This window comes from Kogia breviceps, chromosome 3 (assembly GCF_026419965.1).
Source record: "Kogia breviceps isolate mKogBre1 chromosome 3, mKogBre1 haplotype 1, whole genome shotgun sequence".
Lineage (NCBI taxonomy): Eukaryota > Metazoa > Chordata > Mammalia > Artiodactyla > Physeteridae > Kogia > Kogia breviceps.
This window is the reverse complement of record NC_081312.1, coordinates 145844271-145866784: the sequence shown is the minus strand read 5'-3', so window position 1 is coordinate 145866784 and position 22514 is coordinate 145844271. Positions and strand designations below refer to the sequence as shown.

The window sequence follows — 22514 nt, the reverse complement described above, 5'->3', positions numbered from 1 at the left end:
TGGGGCATGAGGTCTGTCAGTGGATTTTCATGACCATTTTGGGGAAAAGGCAGAATCAGGAATATTGTTTAGTTATCAAAGTACTGTAATTTCTAAAGCACCTCACTAATTTATAGGGCAAATACACATAGAAAAAAGTGAAATGAAGCAGTATCGGAAAAGCCATGGAGCTGGCCATCACAACACACCTCTGTGCACAGAGGACACGTGCAATCATTTGAGTTGCCTTCACTTCTGACCATCAGGGCTCAGGACTGAGACCCTACTGATCACCGTAGTAGAGAAAGGGTAAGGGAAGTTGTTTCAGTGGCAACATCCTCACCTACTTAGGTTCCTTTTCTCACAGTCTCAGTAATTAACAGTATGATCACGAACTAAGCCAAAAGTTTCTCTACCCATTCCACTCTCATGATTCCACATCATGCTCTGGATATTCTTTTAACCAATGTTTTCTCAATATGTACGAGTACTTTACCTTGGTTACCTTGGACGGGTATTACACTACTTCTGAGTACTCCTCTCCCATTCCTCAGCTCCCCAGTAAACTTGCATATTGCCTGGACTGTTCTTCTTGTGTGTCACTTCCCCTCCACACCTCACCGCTGGACTTAAAACAGGCCAGCTGTCACTCAATTGCTAATTGTGTCTACCATCTGGCTTTCTCTGACAGCCTTTTCCTTCCTCTGTTTCCCTCTGTTCCCTGCTGATTTCATTCAGGAATGACTCATAAAGTGTCTTGGAGCTCCACTAACAGCTGCTCTTTTTTTTTTTTTAATAAGTTAGTTTATTTATTTATTTTTGGCTGTGTTGGGTCTTCGTTGCTGCGCGCAGTTTTTCTCTAGTTGCGGCGAGCAGGGGCTACTCTTCATTGCAGTGCGTGGGTTCCTCATTGCAGTGTCCTCTCTTCGTTGCAGAGCACGGGCGATAGGCTCACGGGCTTCAGTAGTTGTGGCACGAGGGCTCAGTAGTTGTGGCTCGCGGGCTCCAGAGCGCAGGCTCAGTAGCTGTGGCGCACGGGCTTAGTTGCTCTGCAGCATGCGGGATCTTCCCGGACCAGGGTTCGAACCTTTGTCCCCTGCATTGGCAGGTGGATTCTTAGCCACTGAGTCACCAGGGAAGTCCCTAGCTTCTCTTTTTTAGTAAATTAAATTATATTTGCATTCAACTCAACAGTATTTGATAAGCAGTTTCTATGTGCCCAGTACTGTGTTGGCAACTACAAATGGCACAAGAGAAATATGCGAACCCTCAAGAACTTGGTAATTGGGATGAGCGAATAAAATGAACTCACTTCCAACAAAGGACAAACAAGACAAGATAATCAGGAAGCAAAATGTCACCCAGCCCAGGACATCAAAAGTGAAATGGGCTTGAAGTCAGAACACCTGGATTCTGCGACTTACTTCCTAGCTGTGTGATCTCGGGCAAGTCACGTAACCTCTCCCAGCCTGTTTCCTCAATATGGGAGTATTTATCTAGCAAGATCACTGGGAGGATTAAAGACCCCAAGAGGTCAGGAACAGGGCAGAATCTGACCAAGGCTTCAAACGGAAACCAGGGCCTTAGCTGAACACCTTCAAAGCTGGAAAGGATTTAGCTCAGTGGTGAGGAGTAGGAAAGATGGCATGTTTGGTGCAAGAGCATGTTTTGACTGCAATTTAATAAGTGTTGAGAAGCCCTGTTAACCACTTCAAAGGCTATGAATGTAAATACGATATAGTTCTTTCCCTCAAAATTTACAGTCAGAGAAACATAAGACAAATCCACAAATAACTATAAAACTGGCTATAAATTCAAAGGAATGCTTATGAGGCAATGTGGCAAGCTGAAGAGGGCTGGACAACAAACCTGTCAGTGTGCTGGGTACTCGTTTCAGCTCTGCTACCATATGTGTGTGATCCAGCATGGGTCACCACCCCTTCTCCAGGCCTTGTTTCCTCAAATATGAAGTAAGAGGGCTGAACTCAATGGTCTCTTCCCTACACAAACATTCTACATTTGAAGAGTTTAGCCACAAGAAGTTTAAATGGGGTCATGGTGGCGGCTGTCCCTCGTGTCACCTCTCACTCCTTAAAGACGAGAGCCTAGACATAAGCATGAGATGGAAAAGATCCAAGAGACATCTGCATTGATTTTGTGGATTCTTGATGGTAAATAAAATGGTTATAGTAAAAAAAAATAATAATAATAATAAAATGCAGTGCCTCACTGGGTAGAGGAGGAAGCAGCAAAGAGAAAGTACTACAAAGAATGAAACTGGGTGACCGAGACAGCAAAATGGGGCTGCTGACAGAAACAGGATATTTGAAGTGGGGGAAGGGAGAAAGCTGAAGTGGGAAGAAGGTTCTTGTGGGTGGCCATCAGATTTTTGGACGGAAAAGATGATGAGATTGGATTGGGACAGACTGAGAGTTTAGGGGTCAACAAAGCCACATGACAGAGAAGTGCTTGAAAACCATCCCCTTTCACTAAGGTCCCACATTTATCTCTGTCCTTGGGACAGAGGCAGAGGGGCCAATGGTGAAAAGTCCAAAAAGAAGGCCATGACTGTACAAACCACAGAAGAGGGAACACACAAGACCAAGGATCACAGCAGGGTGTTCTCACTCAAACTAAATTACATGGGACATGATGGGCAGTCCCTGCTGTTCTGATGAAACTTCATTTGCAGACATCATGCCTCTAGTATCTGACTGTAAGTAAAAGGGAAATGTCAAGGAGGACAGCTGGATATCTCCTTGCCTCTAGACTGCTTTCTCCTTTGGGGAGCCTTTATTATGGCACCAATTCAGATTCAAAACATTATCCTATATCTCACCCATCTGACTACATGTTAATAAAAATACATACTGGCCAGGGGTATATCATTTTCCTTCAGCCTCCTTCTCTGCCTCTCTCACTCGGCTTGAAATAATTACCACTTTTAATGCTGATATTAAGAAATGACAAGCCCAAACCCTTTTCTAATTACTTAATGCCTGTGGGTTTTCAGAAGAGAATTAGCTAACTAGACCATGTCCCCCATGTTTTTGATCTGATTTAAAAGAAAACAACACTTCTATAAATATGCATGTGCACCGTCTCCTGATGCATGCCAGCAAGAGCTTCTCCAGGAAATTGCTTGGCAACCTTTTTCATGCTATTTGTTTGACAAACTGGGTCAAACGCTCATAATTGAAGGCCACAGATCTGGGCATTCCAGCAATGCCAGGCCCTGCCCAATAACCTTGAGAGAAGAAGCGTTTACTGTCTCAACACATCTGAACCAATTCAGAACACACCAGGGGAGAAGGGTAGATACCAAAGAGTGACATTCCTAGGGCATAGGTATGTGCGTGTTCAATAATATTCAGTACAAGACAATGCCAAATTGTTGTCCAGCATAATTGTTGTACTCTCCCAACTTCACATCTTCACCAACATTTTATTGTCAGACTTCTCAAAATGGTAACACACAGTAATCTAAATTAGCATTTCTTTGATTGCTAATGTGGTTGAGCCATTCAATTTCTTTTTTTTTTTTTTTTTTTAATTTGTTGGCCATTTGATTTCTTCTTGTGGAAGAGCATAGTCATGTCCTTTCCCTTTTTTTTCTATTGGGTTGTCTTTTTCTTATGGACATGAAGGAGTTCTTCATATATTCTGGCTACTGTCCTTTGTCAGTTACAGAGGTTGCAAATATCTTCTTCCTGTTTGTGGTTTGTCTTTTCACTTTTTTTTTTAATTGAAGTATAGTTGGATTTGCCATGTTGTGTTAATTTCTGCTGTACAGCAAAGTGACTCAGTTTATGTATATATATATATGTGTATATATATATATATATATATATATATATATATAGAGAGAGAGAGAGAGAGAGAGAGAGAGAAATATTCTTTTTTATATTCTTTTTCATTATGGTTTATCCCAGGATATTGAATATAGTTCCCTGTGCTATACAGTAGGACCTAGTTGTTTGTCTTTTTTAATGGCTCAATCTTTCAGTAGTCATATCTATCAATCTTTTATAGATAGTTCTTTTTATATCATGTAAAAGAAATCCTTCTTTACCTAAAGTAATAAAGATACTCTTCTACATTATTTTTCAAAAGATTTTGCCTTTCACATTAAGTCTTCAAGCCAGTAGGAATTTTTAAGGTATATGTAGGAATCCAATTTCATTAGTTTCCCCAGAAGGACACCTAATTATCATAGTACCATTTATAGAGAAAAATTATCCTTTCCCTAGTGAGTCACCATATCTGGTTAGATCTGTTTCAGGGCTCTCTCTTCTGTTCCTTTGGTCATTTTCATTGCCCCTGGGCCAATGTCATATGGTCTTAACTACTACTATGGCTTTATAATACAGCTTTATATTTATTGTTTATATCTGGGAGGACCAAGCCCCTCTACCTCACTGTGGACATCCTTGACCTTTCACACTTCCATCTAAGTTCCTCAAAAACCAAAAGGAAATTTTGATTTGGAGTACATTAAATCTATAGATCAGATTGAGAAGACTGACATATTCATGATATTGAATCTATCCATGTAATGTATAATCTCTACCTTTATTTATGTCTTCTTTAACGCCTTTAAAAATGTAGTCAAAGTAAATTCTCTTCATAAAGACCTTGTACATTTTTAGATTTACTGGTACTTTATATTTTTGTGACTATTTTAAGTGACATCTTTTAAATATATATAATATATATGTAGTATATATATATACACACACATATATATATATACATTCTATATATTTCTTTTCTAATCTTTATACCTTTTATTTATATTCCTTGTCTTACTGTACTAGTTAGGACCTCCAGAAGTATTGAATAAAAATCTTGTCTTGATTCTAACGTTTCACTGTGACGAATAACATTTGCTATAGGTTTTGGGTACACACTCTTATCAGGTTAAGGAAGTGTGCCATCTAGTCCTAGTTTTCTAAGAATGAGTATTATGAATGCATATCAATTTTATCAAATTTCGTTCCTAAATCTATTGGAAAAATTATGTGATTTCTTTTTCTCCTTCCATCTGTTAATTTACAAGCTTTTACAATTATTCTGCCATTGATCTTCATTTTTCCTTTCTTCTAGTTTTTTCTCTAACTTTCCTGACTTCTCTTTACCTGTACTCTCTACTCAAGACTTGTCTTTCAAAGTCATTGTTTCTTCCATGTCCATCCCTGAGGGGAGGAGGCTATAGTTCTCAGAATCATTAATAAATATTTGAATGAATAAAAAAATGAAATACCTAATAAGTATCACATAATTGAGAGGATTTACTCAAAACCAATCTTCAAATGTAACACATCACGTGTACATAGGTTGCTCTAGCTTGGGGCCAAAAGAAAAAGGTTACTCAAGATGCAGTCAGTTAGAGACAGAAGTAATTATCACAGAAAATTTTCAACTGAAATAGTCTTTCACTCCCTAGAGAAATATCAGAAAATCATTAGTTATCTTTTGAATTTTCTTTTCAGTACTATGTTGGACTTTAAGTACTGGGGTTCAAGCGCCCCCCCATTATAACACCTAGCAATGAGGGTAACAGATTTCAAAAATGGTAAGCATCTTAAGAGAGATAAAAAGTGATGCTTATATATATTTTGCAATTCAACACTACCAGCCAAAGGGGCCAGCCCATGCCTCAAAACCTTGGTTCCAAACCTAAACCAGACCAGCCATAATGATCATCTAATTTGTACAATCTGAGGATAGAGGGGAAAATATAGTTATTTCCTTTTGCTTAAAGCAGGGTGAACAAATCTGATTTGTGGAATGCTGCATCAAGGGAGGTTATACCTCTAGAAAAGACTGGACAGGTTCTGTGTTAATGAGCGGTTATTATATGTTTGTTTTGTTCATTCATTTAATAGTTGAGTGCCCACCACAGGCAAACACTGTGCAAGGTGATAGAAATGCAAATATGACAGATACAGCACCTGCCCCCCCCCACCAATTTACCACCTAACGGAGAACACTGACCACTGATGCAAGACTCCAAGTGTGGCTAGTACCTATGGCTGGCATAATGGAAGGAGCACATGAGATTAGCACCTAACCTAGATACAGGTGAGGTGGGTTCTGAGAGGAAGTGTACAAAGGGTTTGGTGTCTGGAGATGGAGAAGTTCTCTAAGTAATTTGCAGCCCTAAATAGTACATTAAAGCTTGGATTCCCTGGGGGCAAAGCGTTCTACACTCCAACAGTGTAGAACAGGAGAGAATAGAAAAGCTGAAAGATCCAAAGACCCTCATCCATACTCTCCCCTCATCCCACCCCACTGCCCATACACACACACAACTGTGTGACTCACCCTAAAGCCTACAGTTTAAAAAAAGTCAATGTGTTCCCCAGATACTTGGAGAAAAGACTGTGACAGTGAGTATGAAACAGGTTCCTCATCTTTCTTGCCTTACTATATACCTCTCTTGTTATGCACTAGATCCTACCCAATCTGCCATTTCCCTCTACTAGTCAAAAAATGTGCTTTTCATATAGATGGCTAAAAAAGCACATTAAAAGATGCTCAACATCACTAATTATCAGAGAAATGCAAATCAAAACTACAATGAAGTTATCACCTCACAACAGTCAGAATAGCCATCATCAAAAAGTCTACAAACAATAAATGCTAGAGAGGGTATGGAGAAAAAGGAACCCTCTTACATTGTTGGTGGGAATATCAACTGGTACAACGACTACAGAGAACAGCATGGAGGTTCCTCAAAAAACTAAAAATAGAACTACCATATGATCCAGCAATCCCACTCCTGGGCATACATCCAGAGAAAACCATAATTTGAAAAGATACATGCACCCCAATGTTCATAGAAGCACTATTTGCAATAGCCAGGATGTGGAAGCAACCTAAATATCCATCAACAGAGGAATGGATAAAGAAGATGTGGTACACATATACAGTGGAATATTACTCAGCCATTAAAAAAGAACAAAATAATGCCATTTGCAGCAACATGGATGGACCTAGAGATTATCATACTAAGAGGAGTAATTCAGACAAAGACAATTATATGATATCACTCATATGTGGAATATAATTTTTAAAAATGATACAAATGAACTTATTTACAAAACAGAAACAGATATCGAAAAGAAACGTATGGTTAGCAAAGGGGAAAGGTGGGGGATAAATCAGGAGCTTGGGATTAACATACACACACTACTATATATGAGATAGATAACCAACAAGGACCTACTGTATAGCACAGGGAACTCTACTCAGTACTCTATGAAAACCTGTATGAGAAAATAATCTGAAAAATAATGAATATGTGTGTAACTGAATCACTTTGCTGTACACCTGAAACTAATACAACATTGTAAGTCAACTACAATCCAATAAAAAAAAATTTTTAATGTGATCTTATCACTTTTTAAAAGGTGACATCTTGGACTTCCCTGGTGGCACAGTGGATAAGAATCCACCTGCCAATGCAGGGGACATGGGTTCAAGCCCTGGTCCAGGAAGATCCCACATGCCACAAAGCAACTAAGCCCGTGCACCACAACTACTGAGCCCACGTGCCACAACTACTGAAGCTCGCGCACCTAGAGCCTGTGCTCCACAACAAGAGAAGCCACCGCCATAAGAAGCCCATGCACCGCAACGAAGAGCAGCCCCTGTTTGCCGCAACTAGAGAAAGCCCACACAGCAACGAAGACCCAACACAGCCAAAACTAAATTTAAAAAATAAAAAAATTTTTTGAAAAGGTGACATCTTCATTTTAAAATTAAAGAAGTTGAAGGTACATTTCTAAATTCTGGCTAATTATTTAGGATGCACTTTTCAAAAAACTCTGCCAAGTTTTTTTTTTTTCAATTGCCCTATACAATTATACTAAAGTCTGTATTTAACTCCATGAAATACACCTATTTTACCAAGGATGTTAGATGAGACATGACCTAGAAATGAAAAAGGGCAGTTAAATAGAAATCAGCAAGCAGCTCGCAAACAAAATTCTAGAGTCTTTCATCCTAAGAAAAGTAAATTAAACATTATAAGACTATATAGAATTGTAATTCACACCTGACTCCAAGGAGCCCCAGGGCCATTGCCAGCAGTAAGTTTTCTAACACCATAAAAACAAAATCAAAAACAAAACAAAACAAAAAACAGTCTATCTTCATTCCATGATTTCTATAAACAATCACTTTTAGTTTTAAACACTTTTCAGAACTATAAAAACTAGACTAGATGGGAATCTTTTTTTTTTTAACACACTTTTAAGTGGCTTTAAAGGAAAAATTTGGGGGACTTCCCTGGTGGCGCAGTGGTTAAGAATCCCCCTGCCATAGCAGGGGACACAGGTCGATCCCTGGTCCAGGAATATCCCACATGCCGTGGAGCAACTAAGCCTGTGCGCCACAACTACTGAGCCTGAGCTCTAGAACCCGCAAGCCATAACTACTGAGCCCACGTGCCACAACTACTGAAGCCCTCGCGCCTAGACCCCATGCTCCGCAACAAAAGAAGCCACTGCAACGAGAAGCCCGTGCACCGCAACAAAGAGTAGCCCCCGCTCGCCGCAACTAGAGAAAGCCGGCGGGCAGCAATGAAGACCCGACGCAGCAGAAAATAAATTTAAATAAATAAATAAAGGAAACACTTGGCTCAAGAGACAAATGCAGGGACTTCCCTGATGGTCCAGTGGTTAAGACTCCGTGCTTCCACTGCAGGAAGCGCGGGTTTGATCCCTGGTCAGGGAACTAAGATCCCGCACGCCGTGAGGTGCTGCCAAAAAAATTAAAAAGACAAATGCAAAATTAGGAAAATTATAAAGGATAGGATGATGTGGAGAATGGCTGTGACGGATACGGAAGTATTTCCCAAGAAATATACATACACCAAATGTCCTTAAATATAACCAAAACTAAATGCAAAATGATATACAAATATCAATCCAAAAGGTGTTAATAATTTTAAATAAAATTTGACAAGTGGACTGTCCTACACCATGATCCAAAGATATACCAGCAAAGCCTGAAGACACTGAGGGGGGAGAGCCTGGTATGAATGATAGAAATTCAGGTCGTGGCTGATGAGCACATCAGTTCAAACATCATGCCTGTAATAAGTTACACTGAGAACAGGCCCTGCGCTCATCACTATGTTAAGCACCTAGAACAAGGCTCTAGAAAACCAACGGTCTAATAGAAGTGCTGTACATGGAAATGAACGATGAAAATGCAGTGGAACAAGAATGTTACAGAAATAGGCACAGAACGCTGGGCAGCCAGGAGGCCTGGGGCAGAGAGGGCCAGAGGGGCGGGGAGCCCACGATGCCACCTCACAGAGGGGCACCTGAGCCAAGGACTTACATCAGCACGCAGAGACACAAGTGACAAATATGAATGAACAAAAATTACACAGTTCACATATGACGTGGTAAAGGACTTCACCTCATATGTCAAATAAGCATTATTCTTTAAAGATAACGGAAACCATCAACCAAAATGATCACTGATGCCAATCCGAAAGGTGTAACCGAGTTTTGATGGAATTAGGTAAGGGCTGCCTGACATTCGAAGTACAAAACACAGTCCAGGCTTAGAGCCGCAAGAAGGGAGCAGGTGCTGGGGTGACTGAATGGGAGGGTGGGAGTCAGGGAAGAGCATTTGCACTTGCGAAGGTCTAAGAGGGAAAAGGCTACGATGCACCTAGGGGACCTCAGCAGATGCATGCCCGCTAAAGGGCTGCATGGGGATGTGACAGGAGGTGTCCCGACAGGCTGAAAAGATGGGAGAGAGTTGGGACCTGGGCCTGAAAGGACTCTTATATGGCACTAGAAAGTCTTGTGTTATCCTCTGGGCAATGGAAAGCCACTACAGGCTTTTACGAAGAAGAGGAACACAAGGTCTATGTCTTAGAAAGATCTTTCTGGCAGCCACATGGAGACTGGGAATACACAGAGGACCAGGAAGCTATGAGGGGAGACAGTGAGTGACATGTGTTGGTGACAGTAGGATGAAGAAGAAGGGATTAATTCAAAATAGATTTAGGAGGCAGAAAATCAGTATAATTTCTTAACTGACTGGTATAGGAGTTAAAGATAACCAAAACTAAATGAAAGGTATTACCATTAACTAAAAGAGGAAAAGGTGGTTTGAGATGATTATAAGTAACACTCACTGACTACTAAGCCCTTTAAAATATTAACTCATTAGAACTTCACGACCCTATGAATTCTCTAATTTACAGATGAGAAAACTCACGCATAGAAAGGCTACGTAAGTTCTCCAAGGTCACACAGCCAATAAAAGGCAAAGCCAAGATTTGAACCCAGACACACTCTCAACTACTACGTTATACTGTATGGGACAAGACCAATTAAATGTCCCTCATGTCTCAGGGACATCCAGGGAGTTGTGTTTAATTGGCATGTGGAAAACAGAAACAGGGCTCAGAAGAAAAACAAGGGTTAACACTACTGATTTTAAAGCCATCAACACAGTTGATTTACTGAGAAAATGGGAGAGATAAGATGGCCTTTTAGAGTGAAGAGCCAAAATGTAAGGCTCAGCCAGAGAGATCCAAGAAGGACACTAGGAAGGAAATTTTTCAAACGACAGCCCATAGGCTGGGTCAGTCACCACCGCACAGAGGTGCCAGCTTAAAGCCGTCTGGACTTTCTCCTTCTTGTGAAAACAGAGGATCCATTCAATATTTGCTGAGTGATTAATCCAGCACTTACAATAAAGGACCCCTTTACAGACTACATCAGGGAGAAGAAAAGCCCAACAGAGGATGAAATGGGGAAAACAAGAAAACAAATAGACAAAAAAAGAAAGAAACAAATCGATGCTCTCAGCTCTTGGATGGTTTGCATCTGTGTTTGAGCAAAGTGGCTCCTGCCTCCAGAGAAGCAGCAGCAATGCGAGCTCACCTCTCACGCAGCGCCCTCATCTCATCACCTCCCTACCCTCCAACCCCCACCGAACCCAGCCTCTGCTCTGCCAAGAGGGCAGGGCCCCAGCCACGCCACAGCAACACCGGGAGCACCGGAGAAAGCAGGAAGGTGTCCTCTTGCAAAGACAGCCCCAGAGAACGATGGCTTCTGCAAAAATCAGCTTTTGTTTTTAATGGGCCTGTTCCATGACTCATCAGCTATCACATATGCTGCACCCTGGCTCAAGCTATAAATCAACCAAGTTCCTAGGGAGGAAGAAGGGAATAACAGCAAAAGAGAGAAGAGAAACAGAGGGAAGTGGGGAGCCTGTCCTCCGTGAGCACTCAGGTACTGAGGGACTGGAAAGGGCAGATGCTGAAACAGCGGCAGAGGCAGCCCTGGGCTCCCAGACCTGCCAAACAGGCGCAGGTCCTGGTTCCCACGGCGCCATCCTGCTAGCCGGTAATGTTGCATTAGCATTCTCTTTCTACCACAGTTCCTGTCTTGTGGGCGGCAGCAGCAGCAAGAAAGAAGAAAAAATGTTGTTTGTACTCTAATGGCTGCTGGGTCACTGAACACTGTGCCTGGAAAGAAGGGAAAGTGGAAAGAGACAGAGAAACTAACCAAGGTGGGAGCAAACTCCTTTGGGATGTATTAAATACAACTTGGACATTCTATGGATGAAATGCCCTCATGAATAAACACTCCTCCCCCAAACTTTTTTTTTTTTTTGGTACTTACAAGAATCTTAACAGAAAATGTCGGCTTTTTACCAAGTCTCTTTCTCATGGGAATTTTTTTTTTTTTTTTTTTGCCACACCACTTAGCATGCAGAATCTTAGTTCCCCAACCAGGGATGGTCCCCTGCAATGGAAGTGCAGAGCCCTAATCACAGGACCACCAGGGAAGTCCCCCTCTCATCTGATTTCTGATGAGACTTTGGGTTCACTCCTAGGTGAAAGCATGAACCGTGACCAAGAAAACAAAATGATGTATTGGGGTGGAAGTCAGGACACTGCCTTGGTTCTGACACTCATCAGCCAAATGACTTGAGCACTTTTTTTTTTTTTTCTTTTGTGGTACGCGGGCCTCTCACTGCTGTGGCCCCTCCCGCCGCGGAGCACAGGCTCCGGACGCGCAGGCCCAGCGGCCATGGCCCACGGGCCCAGCCACTCCGCGGCACGTGGGATCCTCCCGGACCGGGGCACGAACCTGTGTCCCCTGCATCGGCAGGCGGACTCTCAACCACTGCGCCACCAGGGAAGCCCGACTTGAGCACTTTGAAGCCTCAGTTTCTTCATTTGTGAAATGAGGAGGTCAGACTAGATGAATGTTAAGGGTCCTTCTACTCTCCTCACCTATCTTGAGGGTGTTCCAGAGCAAGGGAGCCCTTCCAGGTGTCCTTGTGCCAAGATGCTGATTGTGTCTCCAGGGACACCCAACAGTGAAAGTGGCCACGACTCAATGGAAGAGATAAGTGAACGTACACTCACGAAGTTATATCCATACATGTGATTAAACCAATGTTAGTGGGCAGAGACCATGTCTTATTTATCTTCACACACTCAACACCCAACACAGTCTAGGCACTTGGCTTAATAAATACTTATTGCATGCACGTGGAGGCAAAGTGTGATGTAATGAAATCTTTCAAATTTATCTGTTATGAGTTGAATTGTGTTCCCCCAAAATTCATATGTTGAAGTCCCAACTCGTAGTACCTCATAACATGACCCGATTTGGAGAGAGGGTCCTTAGAGAGGGTATCAAATGAAAAAGAGGTCATTAGGGTGGGCCCTAATCCAGTGTGACTGGTGTCCCTATAAGAAGATTTCTGAACAAAGACACACAGAAAAGGAAGATGACAAGAAGAGACAGAGAGAGAAGACAGCCATATACAAGCCAAGGAGAGAGGCCTGGAACAGATCCTTCCTTCAGAGCCCCCAGAAGAAGCCAGCCCTGCCAACACCTTGATCTCACACTTCTAGCCTCCAGCACTGAGACAAGAAATTTCTGTTATTTAAGCTACACAGTCTGTGACACTTTGTTATGGCAGTCCTAGCAAACTGGTACATATCTAAAAGTAGGGAGAACTGTATAATAAGATACCCCATCATACTCATTACCCAGATCTTTCATTCCTGCATACTAAGCATCTCTAACATAGATGGACCTTTCCTCACAATGCTGTTTCCAAACATCACAAAATTAATCATTTGAAGGCAAATTTAACTGACAGAAGAAATACACCTTATACTAAAACACATACTTATATAATCCTCCACTAGAGCTATTAACAATATTGAAAACAAAATCCCAATAAGCTTGAATTTTTGTGGATAAAATGCTCAGAGGATGAGAGAGACTCTTAGAGCAATTCAATTCCATAATCGGCTCTCTTATTCAACATATTATCTGAGAATAAAAGCCTCTGTTACTTTGTTAAAGTACAGAAAAGAAAGGAAGAATGCAGTCAGTATTCATACTCATTCTCTGGTAGCTGAAAATGCACTTTTCAAACTAAACCCAAGAAATTTAGCAGATGTCTTGAAGTCTTTGTTTTAAAAAAAAATTAACATGTGCAGTGGTATTTTATGTTAAATTGCACATGTTTTAAGTACTTGAAAATTGGCATGGCAGAACTCTACCTCCCTCCACACCACCAAAAAAAGCAAAACCATACCTTGACAAAGTATAAATCGCCGGTTAATTTTCCTAAAACTTTAGAGAATGGCCTTCCCAATACTTCAACAATTAGACAACTTGGTATCACATGTCCTCTTCTAAAAAGTTACTTTTTGTCTAATACAAAGATGTGAAAGTCAGAATTGCCTACTTGTAAAAGCTTTTCAAAAGAGTCTTTTGAAAAGCAATTTGCTCCATCAACTTTCAAAATCAGGCATCTCTGTAAAAACCCACAATCCAGCTAATTAGTCTCAGCTGTTCGTCATATGGCCTGCAAACCAGTCAAGTGACTTTGCCCCTTTCAGGTTTTTAGTAAAACCCAATCTCCTGGTCTCTCAGACAGAAGGTGGCTGTATTAACCGCCTTCCAACGTTAGAAGACTCATACTTCAACTTTTTCTTTAGCCCCCCATCAAAACATTAGATGTTTCTTGAAAAAACATCTTTAAAAGTATTGTGTTCTCAAGGCCCTGAAGGTTTCTATTAATACTGTTTCTTTACAAATACAAGGCCTGATCCAAACAAACACCACGGGAGATCAGTGTTAAGTGGCAGAAGTGACAGGACTTCCCACACCTCTCACTCTGGCCTCCAGACTCACGAGGGAAACTCTCTACCGTGCGCGGTCCACCCAGATATCTTGCTGGCATCTTTAAATTCCACATGTCCTGCCCTCCACTTACCTCCTGTGCTCTTCTCTCCAGACCCTGCTTCAGACCCTCCTCTCCTCCTGGGTCTTGAGTGACACAATCCGAACACACGCCCAGCCAGACATCTGACGGCCCTCAGTGGTTCCTCCCTCTCACCCCTCCCACTTCCATTAGCCACCAAGTTCTAGGGCTCTTTCCTCCTCTTGCCTTTATTCCAAGTGTTTATCCTTTCTCATTGGATGGCTACAATCAACCACACGTTTGGTTTTCTGGCCCCCAAACGGGCCTCCCCCACGGACGCATCCTCCACGCCTCAGCCAAAGTGATCTTTCCAAAAGGCAGGCGGGTGTCCATCACTGTCCTATGTAAAACCAGGCAACGGCTCCCCACCTCCTCCGCAGTGGCATCCCCACTCCTTAGGCCTCTGCCTTCTTTGTCATCCCTGCCTCCTGACTCCAGCCATCACAACTAGTTGTATGTAATTCTCTAAACCAGTGATTTTCAAAATGGGAGGGCAGAGTCATCAGCAGCACCTGGGAAACTGTTAGAAGCGCATGTTCGTGGGTCCGCCCCAGGCCTGTGGAATCAGAAATGCTAAGGATGGGGGCGGCCCACAAGCCCTCCAGGTGATTCTGATACACTCACCAGAGGGAACCTGCTCTAAACCCACCAAGCCCTGTTCACCCAGAGACTTAGTCCTTCGGCTCCTTCTTCGGCCAGTAATGCTGCATTAGATGCCCCTTCTCTGTGCTCACTCTTCCTAGACCAGCTTAACCCTGTACGGTAATTATCCAATTTATTTCTTGCTGGTTGGTGAATATCTTTTTTTTCTGGGCCATGCCGCGCGGCCTGTGGGGTCTTAGTTCCCCAACCAGGGATCAAACTCATGCTCCCCGGCAGTGGAAGCACAGAGTCTTAACCACTGGACCGCCAGGGAAGTCCCTGAATATCTTGAAGACAGGAATTGTGTCTTATAGGACTCACCCGTCCCACAAATCACTCGTTGAACACAAGGCTGTCACTGGGATAGATGCTGGGCGTAAAACGAATCACTCTATCCTCTGCCTCAAGGGGAAGCCACCCTCTCACTTTGACCACTCAAAGTGTGACTGAAGACTCCACCGATACAATCTACACAATCCCATCACCAACCTGAAATGTGAGCAAGTGAAAAAGCCTGAACATAACCAGTCTGACATCATCTGGTAAATGACACGGAATTTTCGGTTTCTGTGGTTTATAAAGGAAAATTTATACACCCCTGTTTTCTCACAGCAATCTCTAGAATGCGGAGAATAATTTATTAAGGGAATGTTACCAAAATGTTTAAATCCCAGATTAAAATTCATTACAGTTAGCTTATTCTAAATTACAGTAGAAGTTGAGTAAAGTTTCATATTAGCACTTATCAGACTTCAGTGTCCTTAGGAATCTTAGGATTTTGTTAAAATGCTAATTCGGATTCAACAGGTCTGGGTAGGGCCCAGGATTCTGCATTTCTAAGGAGCACCCAGGTGATAGCCAGGTAACAATGATGCTCCTAGTCCTAGAACTACACTTTCAGTAGCAAGTAAAACTTCAACAACCCCATTTTTCATAGAACTATAAGTCTTCTCCTTAGAGCAACACAACCTTTTTTGGACCACTTTGAGCTGAAAGCTTTCTCAGATGTCTTTCAGGCTTCAGGATACAGATGGCACACTAAATACATTTAGTTCTATTACCTCCCCAAATCTCACTAGTATAACAATGAAGAGAATTTTATTTCTTATAGACATCAACTTACAAAAACAAAGAGAAAGTTAAGTGGAAAAAACAGGAAGAAAATGTTGGAAGCTAGAAAGTATCGAATAGATGAACAAGAGGTAGTTGATGAGCAGACCCAGGAAAGCAGACTCCTTACCTGCCATTAGAGAAAGCCAACAAGCAACTCATCACAGAATCTCCAGAAAGGCTTAGGCAGTTGGAGCCCCAAACACCTCTGAGGGAGGGGAGAGGGTAAAGTGGGGCTAAAAATGGTGGAAGTCTGTTTACACCCCAAGCCCCACACTTGCCAGCCTTGTAACTCCTCCAGCTCTGGCAGTAGTAGAAGGTTTATTCTCTGGAGAGAGTAAAACTCTGAGTATCAAACTCTCAGAGGGTCTCTGAGTCATACCAACTTCAGTGGAGGCAGGGGGGAGGCACTGAGAAGTTGCAGAGTAAGTGTGAAGACACCTCCACCCTCACCTACACACTGGACTTCCAGAAGGCAGGCATACTCCACAGGCAGGTGGTTCAAATGGTCTTCTCGGGAGAATCTGCCCAACCCAGAAGGGACGCTGAAAGATACAAAGGAGCCCATGACATGTCAATCTAGCTAAAACTATGATGTACCTGTTGGGAGAAGGAGGAGATGGAAATGGTATATGTGTGTGGTAGGGGTAGGTGGAAAAACAAGCTAAATTTCTCATCTTCCATAGTAAAGCATCAACAGATAATGCCTAAAACTGAAAAATTGGCCATAGAAATATAAGTACGTCATTTAGAGACAGGGGATATAACGACCAGCAAGAGTCAACTCATTGCAAGAACTGAAAGCAGTTGACTCTGGGGAGCAGGAAATGAACTGGGGGCGGGGACTCTGATGGCTTCTCCTAACAGGCCTTGTAGAACTATGCCCTGATAAAATCTTTAAAATTAATTAATACAAAATGAAATGTAATGCCCAAGCTTAATTTTTTTTTTCTTGGATGAGTCAGGCCATCACAATAAACACCCCTAACGTGTGCTACATCCTCAGGATCTAGGGCCTACAGGGAAACAGGATGCTGAGGATCTGGGCCCTAGAGACAGGCTGCCTGGCTCTGAATCTCAGATTTACCGCTCACTGGCTGTGTGACCTTCAGCAAGTTACTTAACCTCTCTGTTGCGCAGTTTCCTCATCTGTGGAACCAGGATAATAACAAGATTATTTTGTAAAAATTGAATTATGTAATACCCATAAAGTGCTTAAAACAATGTTTGGCACATAGTAAATGTTCAATAGCAGCTATTCTTATTAAGGTATGTTTGCCCCTGTAATAAAAGCCTCCTGACACTGTATTGATTTTGTCTTTTATTAGTTTATATTTCATTCTCCCTGCCCTCACCTTCTCTGTCAGTTAGCCAGCTGTCCCTCACCACAATAATCAGTGTGCCTTTCTAGGGTGACCCCTTCCCCCACCAATGTGCAGCTTCTAATTGACAAGGCACATGGAAACCAAATAACCAAGATTAGAATTATGTATAAAATGGAGAAAAATGGGCACCACAAAATGTTCTGAAGGTCTCTCTGTGGGGCAAATCTGCACATTTCCATATACGAATCATCTATCTGACAATTCAGAACCCTTTGGGCTTACTTTCTAACTATCAACTGTAGGTCAGTGAGCTGGGTGACACTCAGGGAAACCAACCATCCCAGTTTACCTGGGACTGCATTTTAGCACTGAAAGTCCTGCATACCTGGAAACCCCAGTCCCAGCACTGGTTAAATTACTTAATCCTTTTGAGCCTGTTTCATAGGCTGTAAAATGAAGGATAATATTTACTTTGAAAGTCTATTGAGGATTAAGTGAGAGAATGTTCATATAATTCCTGACACATAGTAAGCTCCCAATAAATGATAGCTCTATCTACTAGACTCAGTTACCTATTGTTATTACCAACTCTGATATCAGTGGCAAAACAAATTATCCTTAGAAACTTAACCTGTACCTTGGTTATTTTCTTACTGGAAAAATAATTAACCTTATATACAGTGGATCCCAGGAAGCTGAAATGTTTGCTTTCATGAATTTCCTTCCACCCTTTTCCTACACAATTTGTTTCAGGGACTAAGACTTATTAAAGAAATGTAATATTTCAACAATGTTGACTTCTCCACTGGGCAAAGGCCTGAGAGGTTTCCACCAGCTTTGGATACATGTGTCTTTTCTACTACAGAAGCCCTGGGGTACTTATGTTAGTAGTCGCTTCTAAACTTCTGGACAGAAATCAGCATTCCAACTCGCAAAGAAGGACATCAGACATCATACCTGAAATTCTTTTTTAATTTGCCTCTCACTTTTTTCCTTCATAATGGCACCAAATCACTGTCTCCTAATGGATTAACAAGTCACTCACTAAATATGTCCATCTTATGCCTGAAAAATAAGGGATCTTATCATCAAACAGATGAAATGCCATTCTGACCTCAAAAGCTGAAGGAAATTGCTCACATCAGGGCAGTCCACCAACACAAGGGCGAAGTTGCTATAAGAAAAGTTGCACAATTTGGGGTAGATAACTGAAAGGATCACAAGTTACTCAAAGCCTAAACATGGCCTGGCACTCTAAGAGGCAGCAGAGAGCATGAACAACCAGGCATGTAAGAGACTTCTCTGTCCAGGCTCCCAAGCTCCTACCTCCGATGCTGATATTTCTTCTGCCAGTGTCCCCACCCCGTGCCCAAGGCCTGTGAGCAAAACATTGGCGAACCACAGAAACTCCGAGGAGCCTTGAGAGACATCTGCTCCAACTACTGAAGCAAGAGTGATTGGATCCAGGAGAGAACTTCTCCAAGTATGGCCTGATGCCCACTGGCATTAGAATCACCTGGAGCACCTGAAGAAAACCCACCCAGGCCCCTGAATGAGGATCTCTGAGAGGATGGCTAGGGAATTTGCATTTATAACAAGATTCCCAGAGGACTCCTGATTGTGCATAAAAAGGTTTGAGAGCAGCTGCTCTATGGAGACAACAGACAGCAAAATGCACAACCATCTCTGGGCAAATAACCCAGAAGAAAGACCACGTTTAACCTCCACCAACCTCAGACTCCAAATCTGTAAAATAGGGATAATAATACCTACCTAGCAGGATGGTTGTGAGAATTAAATGAGACAACAGGTAATCGCTTCCAGCACAGAGCCTCACATGCAGCGGGTGTTCAGCAAGTATTAACCCATCCCTCCCTTTCTTGTGTAGCAGTCTAATGAAGATTTATAACAAAAGTCCCTATTTTGAACAAACTTCACCAAGGAAAGCAGATGACTAGCTTAAGTCCTGCATGTTAATGAGTCACCAACTAAAAGGCCAAGGCCAGCTTCTTTAACCAATGGTTGGGTTGTAAAAAGTATCTGTGATGGTGGCTCTCAAGCTTCAGTGGGCATCAGAATCATCTGGTTGGCTTGAAAATACAGACTGCTGGGCCATCTCCAGAGTTCCAGAATCAGTAGTTCTGGGCCGGGGCTGAGAATCTGCATTTCTAACAAGTTCCTGGATGGTGCTGGTGTTGCTGGTCCTAGAACCACACTTTGATCATCACTCCACTAAAATCAGATTGTTCTGACAGTTTGTAATAAAAAAAGAAAACGATGCTAGATGCATTTCCTGTTTGACACCAGCCTGGTTAGTTACATGTCAATAAAGAAAAAAGTAATAAACCCACAACTTTCAAGGCTGTGCCACCTCTGTCCCTGAGACTCTTTCTCACTACATTTTTCGAAAGGCGCAGAGAGAAAGCTGGGAGATTTGAGTGTCATCTCCCAGCTCCCCAGGTGGGTGTCCCTGAGTGAGACAGGGGATCTCTTTGAACCTCTCAGTGTATTCATCCGGGAACAGAAGTGGGCTCAGTCACTGGTTCCCAAACCTGGCTGTGCACCATCCATCACTACAGCAGCATTTTAGATAAAACACGGATTCCCCAGCCTTAATGCCAAGAATAGTAAATTAAAATCTCCAAAGGAGAGACTGAAAAACGTGTGGTTTTGCGTGTGTATTTTTTTTAGGTTTTGTTTGTTTGTTTAATATTTATTTGGCTGCACCGGGTCTTAGTTGTGGCACACGGGATCTTTGTTGCTGCGTGCGGGATCTTTAGTTGTGGCATGTGGGATCTAGTTCCCTGACCGGGGATCAAACCCAGGTCCCCTGCATTGGGAGCACAGAGTCTTAGCCACTGGACCGCCAGGAAAGTCCCCGCATGAGTATGTTTTAAATAAAAGTTCCCTGTGTGATTTTCATGGGCAGCTAGTTTTGAGGAACCATTCCCATGTTGATTTTTCAGGCCCCATCCAGCACTAAAGCTCTTGGACCTGTTTGATTTCTAAGTCCTTGTGTCTGAGTCTGTGTTTACCAAGTACCCTTGTCCTTTTTTTTTTGTGGTACGTGGGCCTCTCACTGTTGTGGCCTCTCCCATTGCGGAGCACGGGCCTAGCCGCTCCGCAGCATGTGGGATCTTTTCCCAGACCAGGGCACGAACACGTGTCCCCTGAATCAGCAGGCAGGCTCTTAACCACTGCACCACCAGGGAAGCCCTACCCTTGTCCTTTTATATTTGCTTCCCACAGAGTTTTTACCAGGAGAAGTGACTACATTCGTCTTCAAAGAAAGGAATCTAGTCTGCTTAACTGTTGCACTTTTCTCATGTATCAAACTGGCATTCCAGTTTTAGTTCAAAAAATAAAGTCCAGGACTTCCCTGGTGGTGCAGTGGTTAAGAGTCCTCCTGCCAATGCAGGGACACGGGTTCAAACTCTGGTGCAGGAAGATCCCACATGCTGGGAGCAACTAAGCCCATGCACCACAACTACTGAACCTGCGCTCTAGAGCCCGCAAGCCACAACTACTGAGCCCAGGTGCCACAACTACTGAAACCTGTGCGCCTAGAGCCCATACTCTGCAGCAAGAGAAGCCACCACAATGAGAAGCCTGTGCACTGCAAGGAAGGGTAGCCACCACTCGCCACAACTAGAGAAAGCCCGTGAGCAGCAACGAAGACCCAACGCAGTCAAAAGTTAATTAATTAATTAATTTTTTAAAAAAGAAACAGGTTTAAAAAATAAATAAAGTACAATGTAGGAAAAAATAGGAATTACATAGGACAATCTGTCAAGCAATCTTCTCTAACACCAACTCCCTACTTACTCTATCATTCATTTATTACCTTAGCATCTACCATGTGCCAGGCATTATTCTAGGTGCTAAGCATAGAGAGTTCACAAAACAGAAAAAGTCCCGGCTCTCATAGAGAGAACAATTCAGCAGGAAGACACAGACAGTAATAAGTGAACATAGAGATAAAATCATTTCAAAGAGTACTAAGTCCTGTGAGGACAATAGTGTAATAATAGGGTAGAGACTGACTAGAGACTACTTTCAACAGAGTGATCAGGGATTAGTCTGCTGCAAGCAACCAGCCAGGTGATGATCTAGAGAAAGGAATTATAGGCAAGTATAAAGGCTCTGAGGAAGGAGAGAACTTGGCATTTTTAAGGAACAGAAAGGAAGTAGATGAGGCTGAAAGATGGAGGCACAGGGACGAACTGAGGTCAACAGGGCTTGGATCATGGAGACTCTTCCAGACAACAGTTAGAACATGTGGATCTTACACCAACTGCAATAGGAAGTGACTGAGGAATTTTAAACAGAAGAAGGATATGACCTGATTTACATTTTTTAAAGATCACTGGCTTTGTGTGAGGAATGGGTTATGGGTGGCAAAGAACGGGACCAGAAAAGCAGCAGGGCCTTCCCTGGGGGTCCAGTGGTTAAGACTCCAAGCTTCCACCGCAGGGGGTGCAGGTTTGACCCCTGGCCAGGGAACTAACAAAAATGATGGTGGTCTTTAACTGGCAGCTGGCACACAGCCATATCAGACAGATATTTCTGGACTGCTTTAACATAGGGGAAAATCATTAATATACTTGCTTCAATTTCTGTGATATTTCAGAAGAGTTCAAGGAAGAGACACTGCTGGTTACAATTAAGAAACATTAGCACAGGGGCTAATGAAAGAACCAGCAGACCTGTCTTCTAGAACCGTCTCTGCCATCAATTTGTCATGTGACCTTGGGGAGCGCTCTGAACCTCTGAGGTGGAGGGGAGGCTGGGCCCCCCTGTTTCTAAGGTGCCTACCAGCCCTTAAATTACACGATGCCCTAAGTGTAACAAGTGAGGTTTCCTTAACTGGGTGGCAAAATGGGCTGCTGACTCAGGGTTGGGGTTTTTGCTGTTGACTTTTAATCTCCCAGAGAGGCTCTAGCTAAGCAGGAAATGGGGTGTTAATGAAGAAACTGGCCAGTCCTACTATTTCCTTGGGAAACTCTGAGGTCTGTGGCACCTCTGGCACAAGGGTACAGTGTCCAGCTAGGAATCTGTGGAGCAGACACTCCCGGGCAGCTGAGAGCTCGTCAGGCCGAGGGGCTGAGGGCCCCATCTCTGAGGAATTCAGGGACCAAGCCTTCAGTCACAGCACTCCCTGTGGCCCTTCTGGCAGCCTTC

The 22514-nt window shown here is 42.8% G+C and overlaps 1 protein-coding gene across 2 annotated transcripts in view; it reads right to left on the bottom strand.

The window, feature by feature from the left end:
• RAB27A (RAB27A, member RAS oncogene family) overlaps window positions 1–22514 on the bottom strand; it is a 73821-nt gene that overhangs the window by 43672 nt on the left and 7635 nt on the right. The window contains exon 2 of one of the 2 annotated variants that reach the window (XM_067029823.1): window positions 16462–16553. The exons of the other annotated variant lie outside the window; for it this stretch is intronic. The gene's annotated coding sequence lies outside the window, so the exon portion shown is untranslated. The remainder of the gene's footprint in view (window positions 1–16461; window positions 16554–22514) is intronic. 2 annotated transcript variants of the gene reach the window in all.